The sequence below is a fragment of the Cervus elaphus genome, chromosome 12, assembly GCF_910594005.1.
Source record: "Cervus elaphus chromosome 12, mCerEla1.1, whole genome shotgun sequence".
NCBI classification, from domain to species: domain Eukaryota; kingdom Metazoa; phylum Chordata; class Mammalia; order Artiodactyla; family Cervidae; genus Cervus; species Cervus elaphus.
The window spans coordinates 56,235,692-56,252,459 of record NC_057826.1 but is presented as its reverse complement, the minus strand read 5'-3'; the positions used below and the strand labels follow the sequence as shown (position 1 = coordinate 56,252,459).

The window sequence follows — 16,768 nt, the reverse complement described above, 5'->3', positions numbered from 1 at the left end:
GGCCAGGGTAAGTACGCAGTTTCAGTGACCAAAGAAGGCATGCTTCAAGAATAAATATAGGGATATATGAAGAGCAAAGAGACTGGGGTTCTAGGCACTAAATTGCGGGTGACACAAGTGTGCTCTGGGCTCCAAAATGTGTTCGATAACAATATAATATACAAGGTAAGCTGTGGTATACCACTGGCAACTGATACCAGCGAGAGTCGATTTTACCTATTTCTTCCCAACTCTGTTTTCAGTGAGGTCAAGTTGGTAGCTTGAAATCAGCCATGGTTGGGGGTATTTACACTCCAGAAAACTGGCAAACACTATAAAGCAGACCTCCCCTCCCCTCCCACAGAGCTGGCTGTTGGACATTTGCCAGCATACCACTGATAGAGACCAGGCTTTGAAGTCAAATAAATCTAGGTTTGTAGCCAAATCTAAACTCTGACACTTACTAATATACTCTTGTATACAAATAGTAGATTCAAGCCACCTGAGTCTCTGGTTTCTCATTTTTGAGATGGGGATAACAGTACTAAGTTTGAAGACCGTTGAAAAAATTAAATGAGATAAAGCATGTGAAACACTTAGAACAGGACCTAAAGCCTTAGTAACATCAAAAAATAGATGATAATGGTTGTTACTATTGTTGTAAGAAGTCTATCAGCCTAGGTTAGGAAAGAATTTGTTTCACGGAAAAAATTTCTATTCAAGTTCTTTTATTGTCTCTGTTTGAGAAAATATTTAAACAAATTTGAAAATCTAAACAAAGACAGTTTTAAAGCCAAAACTCTTTAAGTGCTCTGAGTCTCCTCTGAGCATTTTTCAACAATGTTGGGCCCCAAGCCAGAACATGTCACAACCTTTTTGAACCCACTCCACCCTGCCTCAACAGCAGGCCTCCCCCAGAGAAAAGAATCTGATACAATGCCAACAAGAGAATCTTCCTCCTTAGACTATCTTAAGGCTTTCATCCTTTTTTGTTTAAAAAAAAAGAAAAGCTAAAAACTTGGGATAGATGCAACAGGCTTCAAAATATTCAAATACACAGAATCTGGAGAAAGGAATATTTGAAATTTAAAAACCTATGGTTGTGCTCGCTTCGGCAGCACATATACTAAAATTGGAACGATACAGAGAAGATTAGCATGGCCTCTGCGCAAGGATGACACGCAAATTCGTGAAGCGTTCCATATTTTTTATGCAAAACAGAAAAAGAGACACAGAAATACAGAACAGACTTTTGAACTCTGTGGGAGAATGTGAGGGTGGGATGTTTCAAAAGAACAGCATGTATACTATCTATGGTGAAACAGATCACCAGCCCAGGTGGGATGCATGAGACAAGTGCTCGGGCCTGGTGCACTGGGAAGACCCAGAGGAGTCGGGTGAAGAGGGAGGTGGGAGGGGGGATCGGGATGGGGAATAAGTGTAAATCTATGGCTGATTCATATCAATGTATGACAAAACCCACTGAAATGCTGTGAAGTAATTAGCCTCCAACTAATAAAAAAATTAAAAAAAATAAAAAAATAAAAAAAAAAATAAAAACCTATGGTTCAGAGGTATGTGGATGAAGGGCCTGGGCCTGAGGAACCCCTTGCCATATTGCAGGAAGAGCTCAGACACCCACAGGGCTGGTGCCTCTGTCCACTTCCAAGCCTTTTCTCCAGGTCCCTCATCATGAAGGGGGTAGCTGGTCACCCCCCTACTGAGGCCCTTGGCAGAGGTCTGTTTCAGTGGCTCAAGACAGTCCAATTGAGCAGTTGGGTGATGGGTGATTCATTTTTCACTCTGTTACAAGGGCATGTGGCTGGGGGGACAGGAAAAGGAGAGCAGACAGGACTTTAGAACACTGGTAGAGCCCTGGGAGCCACACCAAAGCCACACCCTGTGAGCTCATGAAGGAAGGATGTGGAGACGACAGTCCCATGCAGGCCCATTCAGTGTTCTGGGTAAGTCTCTCACTTTCTCTCCGTCCCCACCATCTGCCTCTTGCTTTTTCTGGAGGGGCTGTCAGGAGCACATAAGGCAACTGATGTCCTCTCTAGCAGGGTAAATCAAGATTTTCTATGGACAACTGCCTCTTTATTCTTATACAGAATTTCCCTGGCACAACAACAGTATCATAAGCTGTATCACCCCTGCCCCTTTACCATGCAAAGTGAAAGTGAAAGTGAAGTCGTGTCTGACTCTTTGCAACCCCATGGACTGTAGCCTATCAGGCTCCTCCGTCCATGGGATTTTCCAGGCAAGAGTACTGGAGTGGGTTGCCATTTCCTTTTCCAATTACCATGCAAGATGAAAGACAAATAGAACCTCAAGAGTTGCACTTTGTTCCATGGATAGGACTCCAAGGGGTGAAATCCTTTTCAAGTTGCATAACTTGTTAACTGACTATGTCTAGAGCTCAGTTGTTTTTGTTTTTTTTTTCTTTTGCCTCCTTCTGAGCACAGTTTTCCTAGTCTGTACCTTTTCATCTCCAAAACCCTAAACTTGAACAATTCTCCTCTAAATTGACTTTTGGAATTTTGCTTCTTCAGGCTACCCTTGAATTAAATTCCCACATGGTAATACCCCTCCCCTTCCATATTTTTAGGAGCAACGACCTCCTTCTCATTGGAAAAGACTCTGATGCTGGGAAAGATTGAAGGCAGGAGGAGAAGGGAATGACAGAGGATGAGGTAGTTGGATGGCATCACTGACTCAATGGACGTAAGTTTAAGCAAGCTCTGGGGATTGGTGATGGACAGGGAAGCCTGACACTTGTTGAATGAAATGAAAGAAAGTGACAGTGAATTTTTTTTAATTTCACTTTTTCTTTTTTAAAAAATTAATTTTAAATTTTAAAATTTGCATCCATGGGATCGCAAAGAGTCGGACATGACGAGCAACTGAACTGAACTGAACTCCTTCTAGATTTGTTTCTCCCTGTGCACGGGTGGACCCCCGGGTCTGGCTTGGTAGGCCTCCCAGCATCATCCGCCATCTCTGGGTCTCTCCAGCCCTTGGCTTTTCCGTTCACAATCTCAGGCTGCCGGGCCTGGCCGGGTTCAGGCAACTTTTGTCACTGTCATTGTGGTTTAGTCACTCAGTCATGTCCAACTCCTTTTGCAACCCCATGGACTGTAGCCCGCCAGGCTCCTCTGTCCATGGGATTTCCCAGACAAGAATACCGGAGTGGGAGGCCATTTCCTTCTCCAGGGGATCTCCCTGACCCAGGGATCAAACCCACATCTCCTGCATTCATTTGTAGGTGGATTCTTTACCACTGAACCACCAGAGAAGCCCCCCACACCTTTCCTTTAGGTAGGAAAAGTACTAAGAGGCTTTAGAGATTAAGAGACATTATGGGATTTGCTCATAGTGCCAGCCAGGCAGATTTTAGAGTCACACCCTGTTCTCTTGACTTCTTGCCTTCAACTTTCCCACTAACCAGACCTCCTCTTAAAAATATCACTGTTGCATGAGACAGGGTGCTCAGGACTGGTACACTGGGATGACCCTGAGGGATGGGATGGGGAGGGAGGTGGGAGGGGCGTTCAGGACGGGGAACACATGTACACCCATGGCTGATTCATGTCAAGGTATGGCAAAAACCACTACAATATTTAAAGTAATTAGCCTCCAATTAAAATAAATTAATTTTTTTTAAAGAAAAAGTGAAAGTTAAAAAAAAATCACTGTCACTTTCTTTCATTTCATTCAACAAGTGTCAACTGAGCATATACACTATAGTCAGTATAAAGGAGGTGTTGCTGCTACTGCTGCTGCTAAGTCACTTCAGTAGTGTCCAACTCTGTGCAACCCCATAGAGGGCAGCCCACCAGGCTTCCCCGTCCCTGGGATTCTCCAGGCAAGAACACTGGAGTAGGTTGCCATTTCCTTCTCCAATGCATGAAAGTGAAAAGTGAAAGTGAATTTGCTAAGTCATGTCCAACTCTTCACGACCCCATGGACTGCAGCCCACCAGGCTCCTCCGTCCATGGGATTCTCCAGGCAAGAGTACTGGAGTGGGTTGCCATTGCCTTCTCTGAAAGGAGGTACAAGAGCTGAAAAGATCAACATGACACACCCCATCTTCCTAAATCTACATCTCCTTCCTAGAAGAACCCAGACTTTAGCCTATCATATTTTAAATAAGGAATTTTTCCCATCTTCCCAAACTACACAATTTTTATTTATTTATTTAATTATATTTTTGTTTATTTATTTGGCTGCACTGGATCTTAGTTGTAGCATGTGAGACCTAGTTCCCCAACCAGGGATAGAACCCAGGATCCCTGCACTGGGAACTCAAGAGTCCTAGCCACTAGACCACTAGGGAAGTCTCTACAATTTTTATTTATTGAACATGTTCAATATATTTATTAAATGTCTCCTCTAAACTCTGTGTCTGTTTTCTCCATTATTAATTATGAGCCTGGGCTCCTTAACCCCATGTTTTACACAAGGAGCAGGTAGATTTTAGGTTTAGCTGCTCTTCTGACTTAGCCTGAGCTTTTCAGAAAGAAGGGCCTGAAGCGGTTTTCAATGTCACTACCTTATTAGGGATGCATGCTCAGGTAGCAGGCATGAGATACAGCAAGAGTGAGGCAGGAAGGAAAGTAAGCCAACAGAAGGATACTTCATAGTTTTATGCCATTAAATTCAATTGACGCCTTGATACTGTTGGGACTGTCCCTTAAAAAGCCATCATAAAAGCTGCGTGTGGGGTAGGGATAAAAGAAGAAGAATTTACCCATCAGTTTCCTTTTCTACTGGTCAGAGGTTTGCCCCATGGAGTGTTACTGCTTTCTGCACTTTCAGGACTGCATGTGTGAGTACCAAATAGGGTGTGACCCACATCTCAGCATCAGAAGGGAAGCTAAGGGGCTGGAGACAACAGAGGTACAATATATAGAGAAAGGGGCGCCCTGGCAGGGGGCACCTGCATGAAGTTTATCTGAGTACACGTCAGTACCGGTTTCCACAGGGGGTTTGAACCAGACCAGGTGAGGTCTGATGCAGGTGTTTGATACAATTGCTATTGACTTTGATCCTGTTCTCTGTTCCCTTTTAAAGACAGGAATAAAGACAGTTGGTTGTAGTTGCTTTTGACTGTTCTTAGCCCGTGGTTCTAAGGTTATGAGTCTGAAAGGGCTAGGTTGAACGAGTTCAGTATGGAGCCTCCAAGTAATCATACTCCAGCCAAAACTCATACCTCAATAGATCCTGAGGGTCAGGGTTGATAAGATTCATCTTCTAATCGATCAGATAACCATTTGCAGCACTGCACAAAAGAGATGTTCTATCTTTTTAACTTGAATTTTAATTATTAAATGCCATCTATAAGGTTATGGTTTTACAGCAATGTACCAAGAGGGGTCTTTATAGACTATTAGTCTTACTAATAAATTTTTGCCAGAAATAATGACTTAAGAAAGAATCTTAATAAAAAATAGTTAACTCTGGCATATGTTTTTAATTCTAATCAGATTCTCTCCATATTTCTGAATGACAAATGTGGTCTCTTCCTCTTCTTCCTTTTAGCAGAACCTTGATTTTGTTTTAGAGGGGTTCCCTGGTGGCTCAGATGATAAAGAATTTGTCTGCAATGCAGGAGATCCTTGATTTTGTTTTAGTAACCATCTCTCCCCTGGCAAATTAGTGTTGGATCTTGATTGGTCTATGTGTGTCCAGGGATCCCATTCAGCTTGCCAGTAATTCCTTTGGGTGAATTACTCACCATTTGAACCAGTGAGATACGAAGGGGAGACAGTTGAGGGGCTTTGGGAACACATTATACTTGATCTTTAAAAAGTAAACAAAGATAAGGGATGAGTTTATTGCTACTGGATGTTGTTGAATAGGAATGGAATGCCTGGAGCATCTGTAACCATCTTGTGATAGGAAGAGAACCTGCCTAAAGATGAGTCAGATACTCTAATGAGGAATGGTGGAAAAGCTACAAAGATGCTAGATTCTTGATGAGGTCTTTTAGTCACTAAACTAACCAACTCTGGAGCTGCTCAAACTGTGGGTTCATTAAATGAGAAATAACTCCATTATTATTCAGGCCAGTTGAGTCAGGGTCTCTGTTACTTGCAACTGAAAGTATCCTGATGTGGTCACTGGGAATTCAATGTACAAATAATTTATACTGGAGAGCAAACCAGAAAGATACACTGCTTAGAATCAGAAGTTATAAGAGAATTTTATTTAAATTTTTCTATGACTTTGGCAGGAAATGAATACTATCTTCTTTTAAAATTTTCTAATCTTATGATTAGATGATCTGTTCCATACCACAAGAACTTTAGAGCCCTGAAGTCTTTGTCACTCAATAAATTAGAATAGCCCCAAACATATTTCAGGCTTCCCAGGTTGCACTAGTGGTAAAGAACTTGCCTGCCAATGCAGAAGACTCAAGAGACATGGGTTCAATCCCTTGGTCAGGAAGATCCCCTGGAGGAGGGCATAGCAACCCACTCCAGTATTCTTGCCTGGAGAATCCCATGGACAGAGGAGCCTGTCAGGCTACAGTCCATAGGGTCACAAAGAGTCAGACACAATTGAAGTAACTTAGCATGCACACAAATGAACATATTTCCTGGGGATGATTTTGGTTCTGCCATGGTTCTGCCCAGACAACAGTCCTGGTTAGGCTCCCTAATTTCAATAAGAAAATCATAATTTTACCCTGGGCTCTACTGATTGCCAAAGCATTTGGATCTGGTTTTAATTAGTGACCCAGAATACTGATACTCCAAGTTCTTGCTAAATATTACAACTTTCAACTCTCTGTGGTCCAGGACTTTTCCAAAGCTCAGCTACAAGAATGGAGCTTGCCAGCATGCACAGAATCCTCATTCTCCTGGAGATGAGAAACCTTGCTCTTGGCCCAAACAGACGGTCCAGCAATGACAGCTGTACTGTTATGCCTCCTTCTCTCTCCCATGTCACCCATCAGCCATAAAATTACTTTCTGAAGTTATTTCTTCAACTGAAGAATGTTAAAGAAACAGCCATCTAAATTCTGTATTAAATATAATCCTACGGAAGCCCAGAATCTTAGTGGAGTCCTAGTCAGAGACACACAGTTTGGCAGCCAAAAAGTAACTAAAGTTATGCAAACTCTTAACATGTGTTTCTTAAATAGAGCAAAGGTAATACAAAATTCACAGAATATTTCTTAAAAATCTCAATGATAAGTTCACTGTCTTGATTGTGGTGATAATTTCATGGATGTCTGTTGTTGTTCAGTTGCTCTGTTGTTGTTCAGTTGCTCAGTTGTGTCCAACTCTTTGCGACCCCATGGACTGCAGTAACACCCGGCTTCCCTGTCCTTCACTATCTCCCGGAACTTGCTCAAACTCATGGCCATTGAGTCGGCGATGCCATCCAACCATCTAGGAATATTCTGTAGCCCTGACAAAGAAATGTCCTATAATCAAAGGTGCCTCTGGGACAATCCCAGCCATGCAGAGCATAGGTCTGCATTATGTTTCTTCTTGGAGTTGTCTTAAGAAAGTAGGCATTCAGCTGTACTGACTTGGAAACCAAGAAGTTGCCTTTTCTTGAGCCTTCTTGTTTTGTTTCTGGTGAGGCAATCTCTATTTAATGAACACACACCAATACATTATCCCTTAGTTTGCAACTCTTAGTGGACCAAATCTTTAAGTTTGGCCACTGTTCCAATGTTTCAAGGCCAGCCACCTGTGCTCTTGATCTAACCGTCAGAGAGAAACAGACCTCAGATGCACAGTGATGTCAGTCTAGCACAGGGATGAAGTGCAACATTTCAGGTCCACCATCCGCCCCCCTCCCCCACACCAGTAGTGCCCCCCTCCCATATCTCCGTAATGAAACAAGGACTCACATCCTGCCATCTCAGAGTGGCACCAGCATCCATGGAAGAAACTCCAACAACCAAGATTTCGAAGTAAAATGATCCTTGATTAACATTTCTCAAACATTATGAAAGAGACACACAGTCAACAGTAATGTTTCTCAAAACCATTTTGTTCTCCTTGTGCCTCTTTCATTGTTCATGGCTCCTCCAAGCTGCAGCAACACCAGGCTTCCCTGTCCTTCAGTATCTCCCGGAGCTTGCTCAAACTCATGTCCATTGAATGAATGCCATCCAACCATGTAGGAATATTCTGCAGCCTGACCTCTCCTCTGAAAACTCCTTACAGGGTCCCTCCCCTAACCTTAGTTTGCCCATATGCCTTGGCTTCCCATCCTTCCCCTTTCCTCTCAATTAATCATCCACAGAATTCTGGGGGTAAAGTCTGCAAAGGCAGAACTGTCCTTACATGATAGATGAGGAGAAGGAACTGAACAAACAAAGCGGGGCAGAGGCAAAAGCGAGCAGCATTCATATAGTAATGCCTTTTCTCCATTACAAATCCCTGTAGGCATCAGGCAGGAGACTACCTCATCTGTTACATCACTGTGTCCTCTTTCTGTGACAGCAGGAAAACATTCACGGATCAATATCATGAAAAGCTGTGCTCCTACTAAAGAGGAGATTTACTTTCATGGGTACTAAAATCCTCTATTGGCAGTGCTTCTGTCCCTGCACAGATTATTTGGAAGTCTAGACCCAAATTTACACTATCGCCCTAGTAACATGCAGTATAGTATCTACAGTATGTAAACTTATGTGTCAATATCACATCTGGGTTTAATAGTTCCTGTGTTTAATTCTCTCATCTACCAATTCCCTCATCTATTTATAATCTATGTAATTTTACAGATGGTTTCAGATCTATTGCAGCGTGAAGTGACGGAATGAATGTATGAATGAAAAGGCACATATCTTTCCTTCTATCTCTTCCTAATTTACAAGGTTACACTTGCCTTTTCCCTTCCTGTTTTTTTTTAATTTGAAAATATACTATTTTTATTTATTTATTTAAATTAATTTTTTTCAACTTAGGAAGTTCTAAGGTTTTTTCTTCCAATTTTATTGAGATATAATTGATAGCACTGCATAAGTTTAAAGAATACAGCATAATAATGAGTTGATTTACATACATCATGAAGTGATTATCACAATATATTTAGTGGACATCCATCATCTTATATAGGAATAAAATTAAATTAATTTTAAAAATCCCTTGATTTTTCAACCTCAGCTCCACCATACTACCAGGGCTTCCCTAGTGACTCAGTGGTAAAGAATCCACCTGCCAACACAGGAGATGCAAATTTGATCCCTGGGTGGGGAAGACCCCCTGGAGGAGGTAATGGCAACCCACTCCAGTATTCTTGCCTGGAAAATTCCATGGACAGAGGAGCCTGGTGGACTACAGTCCATGAGTCGAAAGGAGTTGGACATGACTGAGCAACTAAGCATGCATGCACGCCACCATACTACAAACCCATTTCTGTCCCAGGTTCCCTTCTCTCTCCCAGAGACCCAGGATCAAAAGCTAGGCATGATCTTTGCCTGCTCCTGTGCTTCCCTCACAGGCAATCAAGTTCTGCCCATTCTCACTTCATGTGCTGCTGCATGTTCCTTTCCAGTCTCAATGACAGATTCTTATTTGGGCCCTCATCACCTCATGACTAGACCACTGTGATACATGCATAACTCATTTCCACTGCAGACCTTCTCCACTCCAGACCATCCTACAAATGCTTTATTTACCATTATTCCTATCACACCACCTGAAGCATATACAATCCTTTTTTTTTTTCTCTTGCCTAAACTTAAAACCCAAATTCAAATTTTATTTTAAAAAACCTTTTAAGATTCTTTTACATCAAAACCACCTTTGAGTTTTTCCAGATAGTCCTTCAGTTCAGTTCAGTTCAGTCCAGTCACTCAGTCATGTCCGACTCTTTGCAACCCCATGAATCGCAGCACACCAGGCCTCCCTGTCCATCACCAACTCCTGGAGTTTACTCAAACTCATGTCCATCGAGTTGGTGATGCCATCCAGCCATCTCATCCTCTGTCATCCCCTTCTCCTCCTGCCCCCAATCCCTCCTAGCATCAGGGTCTTTTCCAATGAGTCAACTCTTTGTATGAGGTGGCCAAAGTATTGTAGTTTCAGCTTCAGCATCAGTCCTTCCAATGAACACCCAGGACTGATCTCCTTTAGGGTAACCAAAAAGATATCCCTTCACCTTATGAAAGGAGCAATACAAAATTAATAAGGCTTGTTTCATGCTCTTCATATTTTAATTAGCTCTGTCAACGCCCACTTTCTGAATCCAGACGCCAAATGAGCCTTTTCCTTTCTTAAGAAAAAACTAGACTAATCCCCTACTTTGAACATTTTGACCTATGCCAATCCCTTCTCCCACACTGTGCATTCAGGACAAGGTTATACTTTAAAGGTACTTATTCAAAACTCAGAGCTTATCATAAGCCCGTAGCTTATGTTCTTCTCCACCCCTCATCTAAGGCTTATCCACCTTGTTTATCTACTAGAGGCAGCAAACAATAATGAACACATGAGGCCATTTGACTATCACCTGTAAAATTCTTGTGTTGTCTGCTTCCTACACAGCAGTAGATAACCCTATCTCCCTTCCCTATGTAAGGGAAGCTCATGACATCTAAGAGCTGCTTTAGAGCATGCCCAGTTCTCATTGGCTGATGTTTGACCCTGATGACAATCCTAAGATGATATTATTTGGGGATGAATAATCAATGTATACTTAGTGCTATATGAATAATAATAATAGACTCTAAATACTCTGGTGTGTGTGTGTGTGTGTGTGTGTGTGTGTGTGTGTGTGTGTGTGTGTGTGTGTGCTCAGTCGTGTCTGACTCTGTGACTCCATGAACTGTAGCCTGCCAGGCTCCTCTGTCCATGGAATTTTCCTGGCAAGAATACTGTAGTGGGTTACCATTTCCTCCTCCAGGGGATCTTCCTGACCCAGGGATCAAACCTGCGTCTCCTGCATCACCTGCATTAACAAGCAGATTCTTTACCACTGAACCACCTGGGAAGCCCAAATACTCTGCTACCAATAGCTTATTGTCCCCCAGATAGCTCTGACATGCATGTGTGCATGCATGCTAAGTCACTTCAGTCGTGTCTGATTCTTTGCAACCCTATGGACTGTAGCCTGCCAGGCTCCTGTGTCCATGGGATTCTCCAGGCAAAAATACTGGAGTGGGTTGCCATTTCCTTCTCCAGGGGATCATCCCAATCCAGATATCGAACCCATATCTCTTAAGTCTCCTGCATTAGTCAGGCAGGTTCTTCACCACTAGTGCCACATGATTATGTCACAATTAAGACAGGTCAAAGGTAACACTGTTCATGATTTTGACATATTACTTTTTTGAAAGGGCTTTTCTGATTTCTTTGGACACTCCCATAAAAATATTAAAAAATAAATTAATTAATATCCACTTACTGTAAACAATCTAACATCTAAAGAAAATTTTAGTAACTCAGACTGAAGCCCATCCTAAAAGAAAACACACCTGCCTACTATTGTACAAAACTAACAACCCTTACTGGTGTTGCTGCCATTAAAAGACAGTTGTTCAATCTGACTTATGAATAAAATGGACTTACTCAAATTTTACTCCACTAGAAAAAAATATATACTATATCAAAATTTTCTCACATCCTTTCATGTCTCTCCAAACTATATCTCCAGGCCTTTACTCTTAAGGAACGATAAAAAAGAAGATGAAGAAAAACAACCCAGTGGGAGTGTCAGGGTCAAATTGGCTCAGACTTTACAAAATTATGGGTGGAAAAAAATTTACCTGAGAGACTGAACAGGTGATGAAATTTTACCCTGAGAATAAGTATCATAATCCAGGGAAAACTGAATGATTTTTTAAAACATCACTTTACTGTTAAAATATTTAAAGAAGTATGTCACTGACACATCATTTCTGAAACATAAAATGAGTTACATTGTTTTATAATCAAGACTACTGCAGTTTTCCATTTTAGTGGGAGCTGTCAAAATCCCCATCAATCTTCACTGTATAAAACTGTTACATAAAGCCCTGTGAGACTTGACTTGACTCTCCCTCCAACAGATTCCATTTGGAACATTCTGGCCTTGTCAGATATGATCGGGTTGATATGTAGTCACAGGTCCAACAGATGTGAGGTGCGATTCTAGAAGGTACTTGGCTCAATTCATCACCACATGTTATAGATTTAGGAGGCCGAATATACTCAGACTACAATGAAAGCCAGCCTTCAAACTACATAGAACAGAGCCATTTCAGGTGTTCTTAAACACAAATACTGATCTTAAGTTCCAAGACGCATATCACATACAAGTTTGCTAGTAAACATACTTAGGCTTTTCATATGAATCTTCCAATCTAGACCGCTGTACATCTGACTCAAGGCTCACTAAAAGGCCTCCAGAAGCAGACAGTTTCTGCAAGCTATCAGCTTGCTTACCAACCCTTGATACATGAAAAAGGTGACATCAAGTATGTTTTTATATGTTTGGATGAACATACATGGCTGGGCCTTATCTTTGAACTCGAAATGTATTCTTTCTCTCTTTCTTCTTTACTTATATTCTATTGCATTAATCTCTTCTGCTCTCTTCTTAACTTCTTCATTTCCCATGAATGTTTCAACTAAATCTGCCTTTCTCAAAGATAGCAGTGACCACTCACTCTAGTATTCTTGCCTGGGAAATCCCACAGACAGAGGATGTGGCAGGATACAGTCCATGGGATTGCAAAGAGTCAGACACAACTGAGTGACTAAGCACTAGCTCGACCAAACTTTCTAAATATTAATTTTGATATACATCCTCAAAATTCACTGACACATATATATATTTTTAGCTCTGACACATCTATAATCTTCAATGGGATTCTAAGTCCCTACCAATTAGTTCCTGTTACTGATATTTCTCAGAAACTCAAAGGGATCCAAGGACATCAGAGAACAAGGAAATATGAGACTAATTAAGTAAACTGGTCCAATTATTTTCCCAAAAAGCTTGCAGAATCATTGCATGATTTTTTAAACTCTCCCTGGGATTTTGTCCTCCACAATTAGACCAATTAAGGTCAAACTGTTATTGATATCTATTCCCATTAAAAGGAACCTCAATGGCCATTCTTGAGTCTATTCTTCTTGATTAATGAGACAGCCTTTTTGTCCTTACCATTCCAAAATGTGATCTGTTCTTTAGACATGGTAATCTAGTCTTTCCAAGTGTTCAAAGCCATTCTTTCATTTGTTCATATTTCATCAAGTTTTACATGACAACTTACCAAAAATTGTCCTTATAGTGGGTTTCACCTTTTCACAAGGATTTCTGAACTATGATGAAAGAGCCATAATTTATCTCTGACAATGGCCTCATTATCAAGTTAAAAAATGCAAACTTGGGTTGCTTAAGAAGCTAATATAAATTTGTTGCCTAAAGAGTTCTAAAAAATAAAATTGTCCTAGAGCATCCAAGATGGAGTTGGATAACACTTCATCCATTTTACTGTGCTTGGGTAAATACATCAAAAAAGACAAAACAATTAGACAATAAAAGAGATAAAAGTCACCTGGTTAATTAAAACTGATCAAACCAATCCTTTGAGACTTATTCTCCTGACTAGATCTAGACTGACTAAAAATTGAATACAAAATCAGTTCTAATTAAAAAAAAATACTTGTTGTTACTTTCACATATGTTTGTCTTTCTCTACCCTTTACCCAAAAATTGTGGGAAATTCTGAAAGAGATGGCAATACCAGACCACCTGATCTGCCTCTTGAGAAATCTGTATGCAGGTCAGGAAGCAACAGTTAGAACTGGACATGGAACAATAGACTGGTTCCAAATAGGGAAAGGGATACATCAAGACTGTACATTGTCACCCTGCTTATTTAACTTATATGCAGAGTACATCGTTAGAAACGCTGGGCTGAATGAACACAAGCTGGAATCAAGACTGCTGGGAGAAATACCAATAACCCCAGATATGCAGATGACACCACCCTTGTGGCAGAAAGCAAAAAAAAACTAAAGAGCCTCTTGATGAAAGTGAAAGAGGAGAGTAAAAAAGTTGGCTTAAAGCTCAACATTCAGAAAACAAAGATCATGGCATCTGGTCCCATCACTTCATGGCAAATAGATGAAGAAACAGTGGCAGACTATTTTGGGGGGCTCCAAAATCACTGCAGATGGTAATTGCAGCCATGAAATTAAAAGATGCTTACTCCTTGGAAGAAAAGTTATGACCAACCTAGACAGCATATTAAAAAGCAGAGACATTACTTTGCCAACAAAGGTCTGTCTCGTTAAGGCTATGGTTTTTCCAGTAGTCATGTATGGATATCAGAGTTGGACTATAAAGAAAGCTGAGCGCTGAAGAATTGATGCTTTTGAACAGTGGTGTTGGAGAAGACTCGGACTGCAAGGAGATCCAACCAGTCCATCCTAAAGGAAATCAGTCCTGAATGTGCATTGGAAGGACTGATGCTGAAGCTGAAACTCCAATACTTTAGCCATCTGATGCGAAGAACTGACTCACTAGAAAAGACCCTGATTCTAGGAAAGATTGAAGGTGGGAGGAGAAGGAGACGACAGAGGATGAGACAGTTTGATGGCATCACTGACAATGGACATGAATTTGAGTAAACTCTGGGAGTTGGTGATGGACAGGGAGGCCTGGCATGCTGCAGTCAATGGGGTCGCAAAGAGTCAGACATGACTGAGCAACTGAACTGAACCCTTTACTGATGACATTGCATCAAAAAGTGACTAAAGCCCTCATGGTAAACTGCTTCTTTAGGAGTTTGAACAAAATTGTGTGTTTGTTTCTCTTCCCTGCACAGATGGAGATCAATTACAGAAATATTCTCAACCCTTAGAAGGGACAACGGAACTCTCCTCCTGGTGGTCATCACAGGTATGGCCCTGGCAGTGGCCATTCAGGGCGAGCAGTATTCCACTATCAGAGAGACACCTCTGAGGTACTGCCAGAACCAGGAGTTCAGAATCTTGGCTTTGTCACCCACTGTTGCTTCAGTAACCAAGACTGGGTCTTAGACAACCAAGTGTGCACCTGTGGGAATCCCAAGATTTATTTGGAGAAAAACACTGGTAGAAATTGGACATGTAGTCAATAGCCATGAAGACTTGCATATGTGTGTTGATGGACTCACATTTGTGTTTAGCAGCTTTAGATATTGGGATTACACTTACAGTTTCCAATTAGAATATGTATAATCGGCCTCCCTGACTCAACTCTAAATTTCTCAAGGGCAACTATTCAGTATGAATAGAGTTTAATTGGTTGATGATAGAATGAAAATAACCTCTAGAGGTTTAAATCTATAGAAATGAAGAACAATTAAAAGTAGGTCAAGAACTTCCTATCTTAACCTGTGTTCCACACAGAAGACCTTGAAAATAATTTTTAAACTGTGTGACATTAGAAAATGTAGCCATAAGAGGTTAACTAAATTAATATAATTTAATATCCAGTGTGATCATGTGGTGGTGTCCCCTTATTTACCTTTCAGAATACCCAAAAATAAACTTCTATTTCTGCTTGTTATTCAGAAAGAGTAGCCCAAAAAGAATCTGACCAGACATGGGTTTGATCCCTGATCCAGGAAGATCCCACATGCTGCTAAGCCTGCGCACCACAACCACTGAGCCCATGTGCCGCAACTACTGAAGCCAGGGGCCCTAGAGCCCGTGCTCCACAGCAAGAGAGGCCACCACAAATGAGAAGCCTGCGCATCACAACTAGAGAAAAGCCCTTGCAGCAATGAAGACCCAGCACAGCCAATAAATACATAAATAAATAAAATTATACATATGTAAATAAAAAAGAACCTGACCAAGAGTAATGGGGTGAATGTGATTTAGCTACTGACTTTTATGATTCTGATTCTGACATTTAACTTCCTTCCAAGTGTATTTCCTCATCTGTTAAACGAGGATCATATTTGTCTGTGACTCTGAGTTGTTATAAAAGCTTACATAACATTTAAAGGTATTTTATAATGTAAACTATTCTATATTAGAAGTGTTTGAGCACTCCTTCAGTCAATGAATGTATTTTAAGCAGTATTCATTTGTGGGCCATTTGCTATCACTGGGAAGAAAAAAAAAAGCTGGTTCTCTCTGGGGCATATTCATACAGATAGGGTCACTGCTTTGCAAAACTATATTGAAACAGAGTCCTCTGCATAAAGTAGTCCTGAGCGTAAAGCCATTATTTCAACACAGAAACATTCAGCTATAATTCCTGAAGCATTTCCAAAAATGGAAGGGAAATCAGCATGCTGGGATCTTTGGAAGGTACAGCTGGCTCAGGCCAACAGCTTACCTATTTGCTTTGATTTCAACTCCTGGCTCAGAGCAGGTAGTATTATCCCTGTTGATGTCGACAGAATATATCGCTCACTGCTAACCTCATGCTAATGCAGAGGAAGCATCACCATTTGGGAAGCAATTCTTACTGACTAGGTTACAAAGTTGAATGGATTAAGCAATACATGTCAGAAAAAATTTTGTAAAGAAGTTCTATGCAAAGGACATGAGACATTTATAGACTCCCCAAAGTTTCAAATATTTCCTGTCTGTTTTTGTTTAACTTATTCTTACTATGCAATGCAGTTTGGTATTTGACAAATACAAAACCAACTAAGAAAAAGAAACAATTTTTTATTTTTCCTGGTGAGTGAACCAGGGAAAAGCCACAGGGCAGGCTTAAAGTCTTTTAAACTCAGGATAATATGAGAATCAGAACCAGAAAAAGTGTCAGAGAGATGTTTAGATGGCAGACATCTAGAAGATTTTCTATGTTGTCTTCAAAGATTTTT

The 16,768-nt window shown here is 40.9% G+C and overlaps 1 long non-coding RNA gene and 1 other non-coding gene across 2 annotated transcripts; both read left to right on the top strand.

The window, feature by feature from the left end:
* The first annotated feature begins 1,081 nt into the window (after window positions 1-1,081).
* LOC122705931 lies at window positions 1,082-1,188 on the top strand. The gene has a single exon (XR_006344202.1). It is a non-coding gene; the product is annotated as a U6 spliceosomal RNA (small nuclear RNA).
* Window positions 1,189-2,175: 987 nt separating this feature from the next.
* LOC122704369 lies at window positions 2,176-15,597 on the top strand. The gene is made up of 3 exons (XR_006343846.1): window positions 2,176-2,703; window positions 14,768-14,841; window positions 15,498-15,597. It is a non-coding gene; the product is annotated as an uncharacterized LOC122704369 (long non-coding RNA).
* The last annotated feature ends 1,171 nt before the right edge of the window (window positions 15,598-16,768 follow it).